The sequence below is a fragment of the Anastrepha ludens genome, chromosome 4 (genome assembly GCF_028408465.1).
Source record: "Anastrepha ludens isolate Willacy chromosome 4, idAnaLude1.1, whole genome shotgun sequence".
Taxonomy (NCBI): Eukaryota; Metazoa; Arthropoda; class Insecta; order Diptera; family Tephritidae; genus Anastrepha; species Anastrepha ludens.
The window spans coordinates 47634758-47651905 of record NC_071500.1 but is presented as its reverse complement, the minus strand read 5'-3'; the positions used below and the strand labels follow the sequence as shown (position 1 = coordinate 47651905).

The window sequence follows — 17148 nt, the reverse complement described above, 5'->3', positions numbered from 1 at the left end:
TAAAAAGCGTACAACTTTAACGGAAGGCTTGTGGATTTTTTATAATTTTGGACTTTCATAGTTTTTGTTAGACAATGAGCTATGTATATGAAAAAAATTTTTTATTTGAATATTCGAAAAAAAGTCAATGAGGTAAAAATGTTGGTGTGCTATGGTTTGACGTGGGCTATTAAACCATTTTATTTTCCCCTTTATAAATTTTTTGGCAAGCAAGAATTTATACAATCCACATTACTGTGTATCCCACTCGGATGCTGAGAATTCAGAGCTAGTTAAATAAAAAATAAATAATTGGCGCGTACACTTCTGTTAGGTGTTTGGCCGAGCTCCTCCTCCTATTTGTGGTGTGCGTCTTGATGTTGTTCCACAAATGGAGGGACCTACAGTTTCAAGCCGACTCCGAACGGCAGATATTTTTATGAGGAGCCTTTTCATGGCATAAATACACTCGGAGGTTTGCCATTGCCTGCCGAGGGGCGACCGCTATTAGAAAAATATTTTTATTAATTTTGGTTTCACCGAGATTCGAACCAACAACCTCTCTGTGAATTCCGAATGGTAATCACGCACCAACCCATTCGGCTACTGCGGCCGCCACCAACCCATTCAGAACTAGTTACCAGTGGTATATTTCTGGATGCTGCCAACCGAGGGTAAGAAATACGGCTCGGGATAAATTAATTGATAACTCTAAAATACCTCTCACAGGCACACTTTGATAGCGCGTTGTGTTTTTCCGACTTTACAATTGTAAGAAAGTCCAACATCCTTGAATTGTAAATTTCTGGTACAAGATAAAACTTCTCTCTCCATTAGTTAGTATATGCAATCTAGTAGACAAATTTCCAATATAAAAAAAATATTTCTTATCATACAACTGTTGTCGCTATTGAAGCTATCAGTTAAACTTCATTCAAAGAAATCTATCGAAATCCACTAAATTTGTATAGGCTAGAGTTTTTTTCACTGGTTTCCATTCACCTGCCAGAAGTTCTCACAGCTGTAAAAATCAAGTACATGTATATGAGTTCTAGTCCACGACAGTGATGTAGCAGCAACATCAGAGTGGCGGCTGTCATTGGTTTTGCCACTTCGCACTGTTAGCTGCCACCTGTCGCTGTCTCACTGCACATAGCTCGTTGGTGCCCACAAAGACTTATAGCCAAATCCATCAAAATGACAAGATAACCTGACAACGTGGTAGGCAGACAAACAGCGAGGTAAACAGCTGAGCAAACAAGCAACTTCCTAGACCACGGAATGGTGCCATCAACAAAAACAAAAAAAAAATAAAATAAAACGTGGTAGCAATAGAACTATTACCAGCGCTGAGAGTGTTGTCCTAATAAATGGTCATGCCACCATGCAGCGCACATAGCGGCACAACGGGCCACTTTTTTGGATTGCCTTTGCTGATTTTTTGTGTACTTCTTTTTCTGGTGCCTGTCAGTAGCTGCTGCAGTAATATTCTGCCAACAATTGCAATTGTAGCAGCAGAACGAAAAATTGAGAGCATGCTTTATTTGTGTATTTCTTTTCAAGACAATAAAACAGTTTGGCCCAGTGCTGATATGCCTTTAAAGTTGGGTTTTTGTTGATTTGCTTATTTTTTGTCGCATTTTTCTTCGGCGCTATTTTTTCTTTGGCGTAAACATAAATTTGTCTTGAAAACTTTAACTTTGTTTATGTTTGTATATGTATAAGTATGTGGTTTTTATTTTATAATTTTTTTCGTGTGATGAGAATGGAAATCTGTTTCACCGCTAAAGCTATAACACAGCTGCAATTTCTACGCTGCACTCTGTATCGTCAGCAATTTTTCTTTTTTTGGTTTTTTTTTGTTGCCGCGCTTAGTTTCTGGCAAATTTTTTGTTTTGTGGTAGTTAAGCTTGGCGTTTGCCAGCCACAACTCGTAAATCTCGAGCAAACTTTCGCTGCTTTCACATTTATCAAAATGGCAGCAAAACGCCAGATGCGTGCTTGGTAAGCGCTTGCTATTCATGTGTTTGGTGTTTTTTGCTTGGTTATTGTTGTTGGTGCTCAGTAAACTAGTCACTTATTAAAGTTGCAACATGACTTGAGCTAATATGCTTTTCGCTAACGTGAAAAAACTATGTCATTTATTTTGTTTACGGAAGAGTGGAAATTTATTTCTAAGAGAAATTACATATCACTTCGCAATTGAAAAAAGGAGACAGGAATTCTATACGACCTTATAGTAACACAGTAAGAGCTATACGCAACCCCCACAAACATGTAGTTTTAGTCAAACTGTTTATTTCCAATCAATGTTATTTAGAACGGAATATCTGTTTAAACAAGCAACAAATTATGCCGTAGTTGCGCGCGGTTTGGTACTTTTGTACGAAGGACGTTTGAAAAGTGCATGCAAAGTCAGAGAGGTGGTACTGGTACTGCTGGCGCGTATCGAGGTTATGCTTAGTTAGTAGCATCTTTTGGAAGAACATCCACCATGTTTCAGCCAGATCGGATTATTTCTTGGTGTTTAGCATTCGCTTGAATCGAGGAAGTCGAGTTATTTTCCTTACACATCACGACAATGCACCAGCTCACGCTCAATGAAGTAATCTTTATTTGTGCACGATTTTAAAAAACGACCCGCGTGCATATGAAACATATTCTGCAACACAAAAAGGTATACATAATATACTAACGGCGCCAACAAAGTAGCGCTATTTTCTTAAATTTTGCTTGTTATATCAGAATAGTCGATTGGCGAAGTTTGCGGTTATCTAAAATAAACTATTAGTGAAAATGATCCCGAAAACGAAGGAAGCTTCCGTTGTAGTGCGAGAGCAAATAATAAGGTTAAGAGAAGAGAGACTTTTTTTGAATTCCTTCGCTGAAACTGTTAGTCATGCAACAGTGCAAGCAATATTAAAAAACTTTTTTGAGACAAAGTCAATACCAAGCAAACCTAGAAATAGTCGTCCGAATAAAAATTCTGAAAGAGTTAAATAATACATCCAAGGTGTTGTGAGCAAAAATCCGAAAAAAACAACTGTAAAAATTCGAAATGCATTGGAAACAAAGTGGCTTGAGAGAAAATGGATATAATAGTAAAGTGTCGAAAAAAACCCATTTATAGACAGAATTAACAGAAAGAAACGGCTCGAATTTGCATTACAGGTTGCCCACAAATAGACTGATTTCTGGACGAATGTGTTGCTTATGAATAGGAGTAAAACCAATTTATTTGGTGTCAAAGGTGTGGTCTTGTATGTCAGCGATGCCAGTAAATTACAGCTTGCGGAAACAACTATGGACCTATTTATTTACTTAGACATTTCAAAAAGCAATTTTCAGGAATCAGAAAGTATTGATTTCTTTATAACAAACAAACAAAACAACCTCATTCTCCGGACATCAACCTTATACAAAATTTATGGCATGAATTTGAACGCCGGATATGCAAAAGAACTTATAGCATCAAATAAGAGCTTAAGGATGGTCTGGAGCGCGAATGGAACCAAATAACATCCAAAACTACAAAAAAATAACTAGTTTTTTTCCGCGTCAAATCGGTTATAGAAAGCAGCAGAAGCAAAATGAGGTATAACTAGACACTAACAGCAGCTTTGATTTGATACCAATCACATTATAATTTATTACTAGCTGGCAACACAAATTGTACATTTATACCTTTAATGTACTGAAGCATGGCAGTTGTTAATTAGCTTTTTAGATTCGCTATATCCTTATAAACCTACGAGTACCGAATTTGACATTTTAATGATAATCAGACCCAAAACATTTTGTCATACGTGTGATATTTGAGTTGTTTAAGCAGACCTAATGCATTCATCATAGTAAAAAATGGATTGAAATTTTAAACATTTTCCAGCAATGATTTTCTGTAACTTTCTGCGCTTACAATTACTTACCTTCAATGTGGCTAATTAAAAAAAAATGATTTTGAGTTATGAAAAACTTTATTTTGACCTTTACACGTTCCATTGCTTGTCTGTTTGTATACTGCAGCTGACCAGTTCGTGTCAAAATTGATTGACTATAAGGAAATTTGCAAAAATTATAAATCTTCCGATAGGGGGACTAATTTTGCGCCGCCTTATACTCATACAGCTGCATTTGTATGTATAGATATAATGGCAGATACCAAAAACACATATGCATAAACTTAACTTCACCCTTTCCACTTCGTATTCGTGCTTCCTTATTTGCATGCAGCCAAAAAAATACTAATGAGTCAGACAGCTCAAGGCAAAGCCGACAATAAGGTAAACTATTCGACATTGTTTCAAAGAGAAAGGCGCGCATGAAGTTTCATAAAAGGAGGAAGTATAGGTAGAAGCAGAAAATAGTCCAGGCTTTCCAGACATGCGGTACACATCAGTAGTTGTTCCGACGTAAATTGCTTTGAGCTGTTGATGTTGCAGTTATAGTTCAGCTGCATGTTCAAATTGGTATGCAACAAACCATGCAACATTTGTACACGTGCGAGAGATGTGATGCTACAATTACAAAATACCAGAAAATAACGAATGCAAGTACGCTCATGCATTTGTATGAATGTACATACTCGTATATGTGTGGATGAGACTTATCCTAGGGAAAGGAGATATAAAATATGCAAGTAGAACAAGTTCCATTAAGCAAGTCATGATCGTTGCACATTTCATATATTCCGTGGTATATCACTATCAATTAGGCAGGAAATTGACGTTGAGCTCAGACAAAAAAGTTCTCATCTGGAATGATGTTATAAATTTAGCATAGATGTACGGCATTTAACTGTAGGGTAAGACCTATGCTATCAATTTTAGATTTAAGAATTAAGCCATGCTGTAGGATTTAATTTAAGCGGTTCCAATAAATAAATTAATTAAAAACAATGAAAGTTCACGAACCAACTGTCAACAAAAATCGAGCGAATTAAATACTGAAACAAAAACATGAATTCACATAAACACCGGATTATACAGCAGCAGAGAAGTTGCCAGAAGATACGAGTTGCCACATCTAGAAATTACGATGTTTACAAAAACAGTCTCAAGTTAATCCTGCTTCACTGGCAACAACATCATTAATAACCATCGGTAGTATTCACCCATATTTCATTATTATCTATCTTTCTTATCCGTTAAAATGAAATAATAATACAACTATTTCTAACAAAATTAGAACTATGAAAAATTCGGAAAAGTTAGATTAAATAATAATTATTGTTAATACATTGCAAAAAGCAATTATTTAGGAACAACTCACTAAAAGAAAGGAAACATATTTAAATGAAAGGTTGTACGAGTATGGCTATCAAATATGTCTTAATATGTTGTTTCTGTTTTCCAACCTTTTTTATAGTCCCATACCCGACAACGGCTTTGTTTGAATTTCTCAGCTGGTGCTACCTCACTTTCCTAGTCATACCCTGATCAGTTAAAAGAGAAAGTGATTGGTAGATTTCATGTCGAAACCTACACTGATGGTTCTAAGATGAACTGTGCTAGCAAGAAAAGGTTCGACACTAGACATAACAGAGGCTGTCGCCGTTGTTACCCCATTCAATACAGTAAAAACATTCATTGCGTCACACTACTATGCTTTAGCGGAAAGAAGGTGAAAGCAATTAACTGCATGCACTAAAACAAAAAAACATTGCTGTCATACAACATTCAGAGGGCGAATTACCTTTTATGATGCTCACGTCATTTCACGTATTACTTCAATCCTTGCAGGTTACTCGAAGGTAGGGGATCATGCAGTTAGACTCATTCTTCCTTTCAATTCCATCTGCAGAAGCTGTCAGTCGGAGGGGGTGAAAGAAAGTATTTTCCAAACTTTTTCTAGAGCAAATTAATGAAATCTCAGACATGGAGATACAATTTTTTTTTGTTATATACGGATCTCACGAAATGGATCTCACTCAACAAGAAAAAACAGACATCACACGAGAACAGTGGTAATAAAATGGCGCTAGTCGGGAATTAAGATTATTTGAGTACGAATACGCAACCATCTCAACAACAACTGTTTACAGAATTTTTGACAGCTTTTCTTCAAATCTATTTGTAACTGTTCAATTTTCCTTCGGTTTTCGATGTGTGGTCCAATAAAACATATAGCGAGGCCTTCAATCAAAAGTGAACATTTTTTTTAATTCAAAGTTGGATTTGGAGTTCAAAGTACTATCTAATAAAAGCGATGCATTTTTGCTTCACATTTTATTTAGATAAAAGCGTTATAATTTTGTAACCCGATTTTCGATTCAACAAATCCGGAAACTGAGATAAGTTTAGCAGTAGACGAATGATGAGAATTGAGAATTGACGAAGAATGGTGGGGACGAAAAGGACGTGCAAGGCGATGGTATATGGTTGTGTGATCTTTACCTGCGGCTTACTTCGAGTGGTGGCGTGATGTTTGTCGTGCCGAAATTACATTTTTTATCCACGCACTTTTGTATAGGCACCTGATTAGAGAAATATTGAGCTGAATAATGAAAGCAGCCTACCGAGTAATGCCATCAGTGTGCTGCACCGCTCTTGTGTTTCCTTATCCCAGTGGAGGTGTTTCATCAATGATATTTTGTAGTTTTTCGAAAACAATGTTTTTAAGTAGGACCTGTCAATGTTATGCAATTTCAAATTTACCATTGCATAAATTTATGAAAAAGGTTAATTATCCAGTGAGGTTGTAAATATTTTCTGTATGAGAAAATGGTAAATTGTGGATAGTGTGGCCTATGCCTGTTGTGTTTGGAAAAATGGAAGTCGGTAATTTTGCTCTTGTGGAGGTTTCCTCATATTTCGTTATTTCTATTGTAATTACTTGTAAATTCTTAATTTTTAATGTTACTTGTAAACCAGTTTCAAAGGATTGAATTTTACGATAAAGGGGCATGGCCTAGACGCAGAATTAGCCAAAAATAATATGCCGCTTCTAATTTTTATTTCTTTATTTTGTGAAAATTGTCAAGGGAAAACAAAATTTCGACCATTACGTGGCCCATTGCTTGTATGTTTGCATACCGTAGTTCTTCTTCTTCTTAATTGTCGCGATGACCCCTTACACGATTTTAGCCGAGCTTAAAAAAGCTTGGTAGCCGGCGCCAGTTGGACACACCAAGAGAAGCCAAACCATTTTCCACCGGATCTTTTCAACGCAGAAGAGGCACTCCTCTTCCTTTGCTACCACCAGCTGGTACCGCATCGAGCGGTTGTATCCATTTGGCCGACATGACCCAGCCAACGTACAAAGGTTCCAAAATCTTCAGCAAAATCTTTCTCTCAAACACTCCAAGCGACGCTTCATCGGGTATTGTCATCGTCCAAGCTTCTGCGCTATACGTTAGGACGGGCATTATGAGAGCCTTGAAAAGTTCTCGTTTTGTTTGTCGAGAGAGGACTTTACTACTGGTTTGCCTACTTAGTCCAAAGTTTGCCATTTGGAAAAATTATAAATCTACCTATAGGGTGATTAATTTTGCGCCACTTTTATGATATAACTTTAATGCCGTAGGGTAAACGTTAAGCACTCGTTTATATTATATTAAAAACCGCTTAAAATTACATTTAATTTTAGCAGGATTTTTAAGAAGTTAAAAAAAAATGTAAAATTGCAATAATAAATAAACTTGCTGCAATGTAGCTTATAATTAAAAAAAAACATGTAACGCTACTGTATTAAAGTAAGATAGCATCATGAACATATACTTGTCGGATAAGGCAAGGTAAAGCTAAGGGATGCTACCTCACGACATTATATTCAACCACCTCTTCTGTAACTCAATGTCAGTTCCTTACGTTAATGAAATATTTGTGAATTTAAAATATTGAAATTTTGAAAGCTGCGGAATCTAAATGTCCCGCTTTGCGGCGTCTATATTTTTTTCTCCCTCCATATTTTAGTTTTTCCACTGTTTAGCTATATATGTATGTATGCGGCGCAATAATATATAGGATATATATAAGTGGTATGTGATATATGATGTGCTGCAACTTTGTGTGTAGCACAATTCCTGCAAAAAAATCAACAACAAGAAATTGGCTTCGCTACATCCGTTTATCTCTGAAAGTTTTCAGTGATTCTTGACTTCAACGGAATTCGCAAATGTGTACTTTCCCAGTTTGTGGCTTAATTGCATATTCATATATGTTCACTTTTATTATGTTTAAATATATAATTTTATTTATTTTAATTAGGGAAATTTACAACAATTATTTGTATATACAAATCCTGATGCCGTACTTACAACATGTCAGCCCCCAGCAAAAAAGTCGGTAAGTTAAAAAAATAATATTTCAAAAATATTGTGATAAAGGGAAGTGAAGTGAAAAACAATCATCTAAATGTATGTAAGTGAATAATGTAATAAACAAATAAATTATTATGTATGTATGTATATTTTATTAAAAAGTGGTGCTTTTAAAAAGCTTCAAATTTATTTTAAGCCTATGAGAAGTTACCTTAAAGCTCACATACATTTTTATTATAAGGAAGGCACACTGAGCAGCTGTGAGTGGTAGAGGACAAACAACAAGAAAAATATGGTTTGCTTTTGCTTTGCTGAAATGCTAATTGCTGAAATGTCAAAATCTGTAAACAAAGTTTATCAGTTTAGGCAATTCAAACGCAATTTTACAATGCAGGGTTCAAATAAACAGAAAAAAGTTAAATCACCTACTCTACTGAAACTATCTATGCAGTGTGAATTAGTTGCAAAATACTTTTCAGGAGAGATGTTGATATATAATTAATTTCTAATTTTATTTAATCACAATTAAAGACATTCTTTGTATGCATGAAATATACAATATATATATTTTTTTTCATAAAACAAAAAAGTATAATTTACGAAGGTAATAGGGACATCACTTCAAAATATATATATTAACTTTATTTCAATTATGACCTTTTGTTAACTCCCTCAAAAATCTGGCCAAGAAAGGATGAAGCCAATTGTTGAAGCTTTCAACTGAAATGAACCGTATTCCTGAATAAGCATTCTGCACCAAACGAAGAAAGTGAAAATGAGGAGTGGCCAACGCTGGTGATTATGAGAGTATCAGTAAAACTCCGCATTCACAATTTCAGAGCAAGTCTTCCACTTCCTCTACTACCCTTGGTACTGCATTGAGTATTTCCAGAGCAGAAGAGTTTGTATCGATTCGTACGATATGACTAACGTGCCGCTGGATCTTTATTCGCTGCGCTATGTCTCTGTCATTGTAAAGCTCAGACAGCTCATTGCTCCATCGCCTACGATACTCGCCATCGCCAACGAGTCTTTCAAACACACTCTTCATCGGATGTTGTCTGGTGCAAGCTTACGTTAGGAAGGTCATGATGAGAGCCTAATAAAGTATTAATTTCGTTTGTGAAGAGAGGTATTTACCACTCAATTGCCTACTTAATCCAAATTAGCACTTATTGGTAAGAGAGATTATCCGTTGGATTTCAAGGCTGGCATTGCTGTCCGTGTTAATGCTGGTTCCTAGATAAACGAAGTCTGTTACAACCTCGAAGTTATAACTGTCAACAGTGAAGTGGGTGCCGAAACGCGAGTGCGCCGGCTGTTTGTTTGACAACATGCGGTACTTTGATTTGCCCTCATTCACCACCAGACCCATTCATTTTGCTTTTTTATCCAGTTTGGAAAAGGCAGCACTGACGGCGCGGATGTTAAGGCCAATGATGTCAATACCAGACAGCGAGAACAAATAAATGACTTTCTGTTACTAGGCTACTGTAGTCCATACTAAGTAAGTTAAGAGATCGAGACGATTTGGTAAAGTGAAGTTGGTCCATAAGGTATTTAGGCTCCTGAGAAGCAACAATGAAGAAGTGTTAAACATTTTAACTTTGGCAACTCAATAAACCGTGTGGAAAAAATTCGCTCATTAGAATCTCTCTCCAGGATGTGTTATAAATTCTGGTTTGATTCACGACTTGAAACAAACCTGTTGCAAAACGTATTTATTTTATTTGGTGATAATCGGTCGAATGTAAATTATAATTCTCCCAAACAGCTGCGGCATATTTTGTATATGATCTGTTGTACAAAAATCTGGCATATCTCTACCTCTTTTTCTGACAAAAGTTTAGTAATCTCTCTATGATAGGTATGCGGCTTTTGCCTCTAGTTAGTTGTTGTTGTTGTTGTAGCAGCATAAACATTCCCCATACATATATGGGGAATGCTGCTGAAGTGACAGTCCTTGGCCGGATATAAATCCGGGTCGTTTCGGTAACGTAGAACCGACTGCTGTGGGAACGCCTCTAGTTAGTGTTGGAGCTCGATTGTCGATTATCACTACAACAAGAAAAACCTTACCTAACGTTTTATTTGTTTATTTTTTCTGACGTTCAAGCATTCGTAATTTAAAAAAAATTATGAGCTCACGATAAGAAAAAAAATTGATTTTTGAGTCACTAAAAACTTGGATTTAAAATCAATGGAATATTGAACTGCATAATCGAGGTTTTTCGACAGGTTCTGTTATACATATATATATATATATATATATATTTGGCGCGTACACCCTTTTTGGGTATTTGACTGAGCTCCTCCTCCTAAGTGTGGCGTGCGTCTTGATGTTGTTCCACAAATGGAGTGACCTGCAGTTTCAAGCCGACTCCGAACGGCAGATATTTTTATGAGGAACTTTTTCATGTCAGAAATACAATCGGAGGTTTTGCCATTGCCTGCCGAGGGGCGACCGCTATTAGCAAAATCTTTTTCTTCATTTGTGATCTTTCACCGAAATTTGAATATACGTTCTCTCTGAACTCGGCATGGTACGCACCAAACGCATCAACCCATTCGGCTACGGCGGCCGCTTCTAATTAAAAAGCGTGAAATTTTGATGAAAATTTGTTGAATATTTTTTCGACATGTGCACAAAGTTTGTTATTTGTAATTAAATTGTTTCAATAAGAGAACAAACTATATTTTCATAAAAAAAATTACTAAATTTAAAAAATAAACAAATAAATTGGCAAAATCTGCCAATAAGTATTTATAAGTATCTTTTCTATAGATATTTAACGCAGGATATTCTACCCAATGTGTAATATTTTTATGCAATCCTTTTATTACTAAGCTTATGTAAAAAAAAAAAAAAACTGTATCATACAATGTAAAGTTTTTCCAGTACAATTTGTTAATATTAAGATAATGCCTTTGAAAATTTGTGCACAATGCGATAGCAAATAAGCGGCTCTGGATAAAAATAATACAATTAAAAGGCAATTGGCACGCTTGTATGTATGAATGCTCATTTCATAATTAAATAATGAAGATAAAATTTTTTTCAGTCATAATACAGCGCCTCAATAATTACATTTTAATATCATTGTGATAGTTTTAAAATAGTCGATAATAAAAAGTTGCAACAATATCAACTGGCAATTTAAGGGTGGAGCACTGGAAAAAACAAAACAAATTATGTAAGCGCTAATTATATAATTATATATATATATATATATGCATACATATATTATGTATGGTATATATATACTTCAATGCATAATTAAAAATTAAATCAGTTCAAATATTACTCACAAATGTTAAATGTATGAAGTTATATAAATGTGGCATATGTATAGATTTCTGATTGTGAATAATAAAAAAAGAGCTGAAGTAATTTAGTGGCTTTCGTTTAATTTTTTCGAACGCACATATGTCTTTATCGAATAATGTAAAGTTTTTTTTCGACGGATTAATGTTTCATTAGGTTCGATAGCTTTGTGCTACGTTCCGTTAATTTTTCCGATAATATTTTGCTGTCAATCGCAGTTGATTCTGCTCGTAAAAAAAGTTCAATATTTTTTTCAAAGTTACATATGCGATTACAGAATGAAGTAAGATACTGCAGAATAAGTCATTCGTGTTTGGAATTTACAAATAAATGAAGTTGCCGGTCGCCGCCGCCTAAATGCGGAAATACGTGTAAGTGATGAGATTTAGTTAAAGCGCTCTACCTTCATCCATAAATACCAAAACAACGCACATCCAACTGGTTGGTGCAGTTTAAACGCTGTTGAATTAATGTGGTGTTAAATATCTATACAGTTTCCAGCTTGTTGACGGCTGCGTCAACGCATAATATTTGTTTATTTTTACAGAACATTGTACACCAAAAAGTCCCAAGCAAAGTGATATAGAACACCCAATGCCGTACGTATGCATGTGCGCTCATAACTACATAATAGCCAGAGATGCCGGTGTTGAGTAAAATACTTGGATTGTAATTGTCATTTGCTGTTAATTAATGAATGAGCGAGCGAATGAACACATGGGACAGTGTAATTCCGAATGCGACTCGAGTATCGCAGTAGATCCGCACTAATAACAAGTTGTTGTCGCATTGGCACCAACCACTAACTTCATTGTGCCTATTCACTAGGCTCCTGCAGGTGATGGTTTGTTGCTCTGCTGATAACGTGCTGTGAGTAGTTTCAGTGTGCGTGCGATAACACCATATCTGGCCAAACTGCCCAACTGTCACCTGGCACATTGTTTGCTTTCTGCTTTCATTGCTGTTGCTGTTATCGCATTCAGCGGCGTAATACTAAATTAATAGCATTGGTAAACAGCATTTAATCCATTGGAATTGCGCTACAACACGCGTTTGTGTCGCGCTAACACGAATAAAACACAACAAAAATAACAACAACAACGAAAATAACAACGATAGTAACAAAAAAAGTAAGATCTCTAACACTCTCTAACCTCCACCATGTACGGAAATACAAATGTCATCAATTTCACATTATTCCGTGCGTTACATAAGTATATAAATATTGTAGGTGCAACACAGCGTATACGTAACGTTCAATTACGATCTCGCTACTAAACGTCCTTTTCTGTGTACTTGCACAATTTCACTATTTTTTCACACTCTCAAAATGACATTCACCCTTTGGTATCTATACAGTACTATACAGTGTGTGCTGTATGTTACACTATAATGCTGTCAACTAACCGCATTTGTTTTCGCACACCTGGCAAAGTCGATTAAACTGACTCGAATGTAGATTCATACACATTAAAGGCAGACATTCAAACGTCCCAAATTATCCAACCAACCACCCTTTCATATACATACATTCATTTGAGTACATAAATATATGTCTGTGAACCTCACATGCTGAGGTAATGCTGTGTTAAAATGTTCAACACTACATCAAAGCGCTTGTGATTTGCTTTTGGTTTTTTGTTTTTGTTTTTGTATTTTTTTTTTTACTTTTCTATTTATTTTAGGTTTAACATTACGTTTTATCAGATTTTTTTAGACCAATTTGTACGTAGAATTTGTCGTAATATGTCAGCACCATTCATATTTTAAGTAAGAAATGAGTGGTAGGCTTTACGAGTGTGTGAATGCGCGTTTGATTATAAATGCCGACGATATGCGGTTGCTTGCGCGAATTGTCTTGACACTTGTGCACAACCGTTTTATAATTTTGTTCACATAACGGAAGTATATCAACGGACAAAGGAATAGAGATAGGCACACCACCTGATCAAAAGGCTCCTTAAGCAACCGCGGGACGTTCTAAGTCAACTGATTTGAGTTCTGTTAAGTAGCTACATTTTTGATTAACATTCTTACCAAAATTGTACCGCCATTTGTAAAAGTTAGGCCGGCTTGAGCAAATCTACCTCTGCACGTATTTTCAGTTATTTACAGTTTCAAAAATGAATTTTCCAACAACGAGTTTGAATTAAATTTTGCGTTAAAAATGGATTCAATGGCGCGAAAATATTAGAAATGTTGGGAAACTGTTTCAGTAATGATACTTTAAAGAAAACAGCTGTTTTCGAATGGCATGAGCGCTTCAGAAGAGATAGTGAGTACTCGCGGATAACAAACGACCTGCGTAGTGGCAGGTCATCGACATCGAAAACTGTTGAAAACATCAATAAAGTCAAATAAAGAAACTTTGATAACCGCAGAGAACTGGGAGAGAACTGGAACATTGCTTATGGATTCATTCAGGATTTGCTTTTCATGATTTTGGTTTGCACTGTGTAGCTGCAAAGTTGGTCTCGAAGGACCTGAGTCTTATGCATAAAAGGGACGACGTTAATATTGCTAAAGGCATAATTTCCCAGTTTGAATCCGATCCGATATGCATCATACTTGGCACTACTAGAGAAGGGAGTTCGATTTATGAGAGCAACACACAATCCAGACCTAAGGCGAGTGAGTGAAGAGCTCCGAATGAATCAAGATCAATAAACCAGAGCGCATCGTTTCCATTCAATAAAGAAAAATGGATTGTTTACGTTAATTTTTTTCCAGAAGGCAGACCACACAATTTTTTCCAGAAATCAGACTGTTAATAAGGACAATCATTTGGGCGCTATGAGACGTTTACGTGAAGCAATGCGCCAAAAAAGAAAGAATTTGTGGGAAAACAACTTGAGAATTTTGCATCATGACAACCCACCGTCGCACAGTGCCATCATTGTCCGTTAATTTTCGACAAAGAACGAAGAGAATACCATCCAAGAATCATTGAATTCACCTGATATGGCTCATTGCAATTTTTTTGTTTTATTGGGTAAAAAATGCACTATGAACATATTCTAACAGCCGAAGTTAACGCAGTTTTTTAGCAACTTGAAGCTTGCACTTTACTGCTCCAAAACTTAATAAGCTATAAAACTGCATACAAAGAAAAAAAAATGTCTAGAAATTCTATAAAATTGCAACTGAAATGAAAAGTTTGTAAATTTCTGCATAACAGCTTAACAGTGGTTTCATATGATTTCTGTTAGTCAAGAAGCTCAATTGTATGCAAAAACAAAAAAAAAAACAAAATGAGCATTCAGAAGAAGAAACAAAAATAGTCAGAAGTGGTCAAAATTTGTATGTGCGCTATCCTTTAGTCGCAAACACACACACACAAATTTCTCCTAATTTTTGGAAAAAAGGGCGACGTCTAAGAAAGCACCTATAATTTAAAAAGTAAAATCATATTTAAGCTAAATTTTAGCCTCACTAAAGTTTCATGGTATTTGTAAGTGCTCGGAGTTAAGGTCAATTGAAAGTTACTGGGCTTTTGATAAAAAGTAAAAGTAGGCAACAGAAAAAGTGGCCAATGACCTTAAAGATTTTTAAATTATGTAGTTTTCAGCAGGTTTTAGAGTGTCTGACACTACTATAAAATCTCTTAAGAGCGTATTTTTTCAGCAAAATTAAATTTTTTTAATAAAAAAATTATTTATAATACTTTTTTATAATTTACATTTTTTTTAATAATTTTTGTTAATGTTGTTGCATATAATACTATAAATAAAATAACATAAATAGTTTGTTAAAATTGGACTAATGAAACTAAAACTTTTTCTTAATTTTTTACAAAATAATTTTATATAGCATAGTAATTTTTTCAATTTGGACACAAAGCTTTATCGACCAAACTTATTCATTCAAAAATAATTTATTATTAGAATATATAACTACTTGTATCCGCAGCCAGAATTGATAAGTTGGCTTTAATGAACCCATCGCAATTGCAGCAGCAAACTCAAAATTTGCAAAAATATGAAAAGCAAATGGTCTGAGTTGAATGCAGTTTATTTAAAATAGAGTAACCTGCTAATTATTTTTTTCATGGTTTTCCACATTTCTCTTTTGAATATATGTTAACACTCTCTATATGTTAATTCAAGTTACACCTCATAATTGCTTTTCTACCACATATTGAAAAACTGTGCGCAATAATCCTGTAACCACAAAGGATTGCACACCCATTTACTCTTTGACTATTAAACTGCGTACGTGTGCGAAAAAGTTTTCTCAATTCTTTACTTTCAGCAATGGTTTGTGGTGCTGGTGGTATGACCTAATTCATGTGCAAAAAGCTATCTATAGAAGAGCAGCTGTTACACGATGTTTTTTTTTATGTTTTGCATTACTGTTTTGTGAATGCTGCTTACTTTATCTTTTTCACCTATTGCCTTAACCGCAATTCAAGTTTTTTCAAATGAACTGACCTGAAGTGACTACTTATCGACTGCTGCGTAAGCACACGTACATATGTAAATACATATATACTAGTACATATATGCATATGATAAGTGAAATTTAGGTTTAATAGATTAAATTGTTGCATTATAACCTTAGATGAGTTAACTTTTATTTAAAAAATTAAAGAAGTACAGTAAAATAAAAAAGGGGTATCCCAGCCACATCGACCATTAAGTCTTTATTTACACACGATTTTTATACGTTACAACTAAATTTCTGCCTGATGTTATAAACTATAACTCAGTCTGTTTGGATATAAAAATTACCAGCCAGCCCTGATTTAAGTTTACTAAAATGTGCGCGAGTACATTTAAAATTTCTTTATTTCTTACTTTGAAGAGTTAATCACTTAATTTTGAATTTGAATAATTCGGCAAAAGTAAAGAAATGACTGATTCTGAAAACAACCATAATTCCAAGACGTGCGTCAGACAATCGATTAAGCTGCTAACCAAATGCAGTGCCTCAACGGATTCAATGGATTTATTTCTGACTAAGCTAAAAGGCACAAAAGGGGCATGTGAAGTGAGTGCAGAAACGTGCTGAGGAGCAGTCTGAAGAGTTGTATGCCTCGAAGATGAAAGTTCTGTATCAGCAAGTTCGACAATAAAAGAAAACATGGAACTAAAAGTGATACAACTTTGCATATACTCCGTTGATCACTACTTAATAGCTAACATTTTAATCGGCTAAATTTTAATAAATTTCAAAGTCAGGCACTGTTTTACCGAACTCCAAAGTACTTGCGAACAAAAAAAACAAAACATGAAAAATTTACATTGTCATTGCCACGCCGTTGATATAGCGGGCATTAATATTAAAAGCCTGATGAACGTAATCAGCAGTATGAAGCGGCTAACACCACCGTAAATCATTCGGTCGTCTTACGGCCTCTCTTCTCAGCCTTTTTATCTCCTCTACAATGGTATCTCAAAAGACGATTTTTTTTAATTGCCTCCAAATGGGTCCTCTCTATTAGCACCATCTCAACCTACCATATTCTTCATTGCCATTTTGTGCCATTACAATAGTTTGTTGAGAGCGAGAAGATGAGCATTTGTGTAAAATAAAGTAATAATCATTTCGTGTAATAATTTTTGCATTATTATCGGAGTTAACTAAC

At 35.2% G+C, this 17148-nt stretch overlaps 1 protein-coding gene across 3 annotated transcripts in view; it reads left to right on the top strand.

Moving 5' to 3' along the window:
• The first annotated feature begins 8187 nt into the window (after positions 1–8187).
• Positions 8188–17148, top strand: part of LOC128862199 (collagen alpha-2(IX) chain) — a 386091-nt gene continuing 377130 nt past the window's right edge. For all 3 annotated transcript variants that reach the window (XM_054100687.1, XM_054100685.1, XM_054100686.1), the window contains exon 1: positions 8188–8261. The gene's annotated coding sequence lies outside the window, so the exon portion shown is untranslated. The remainder of the gene's footprint in view (positions 8262–17148) is intronic.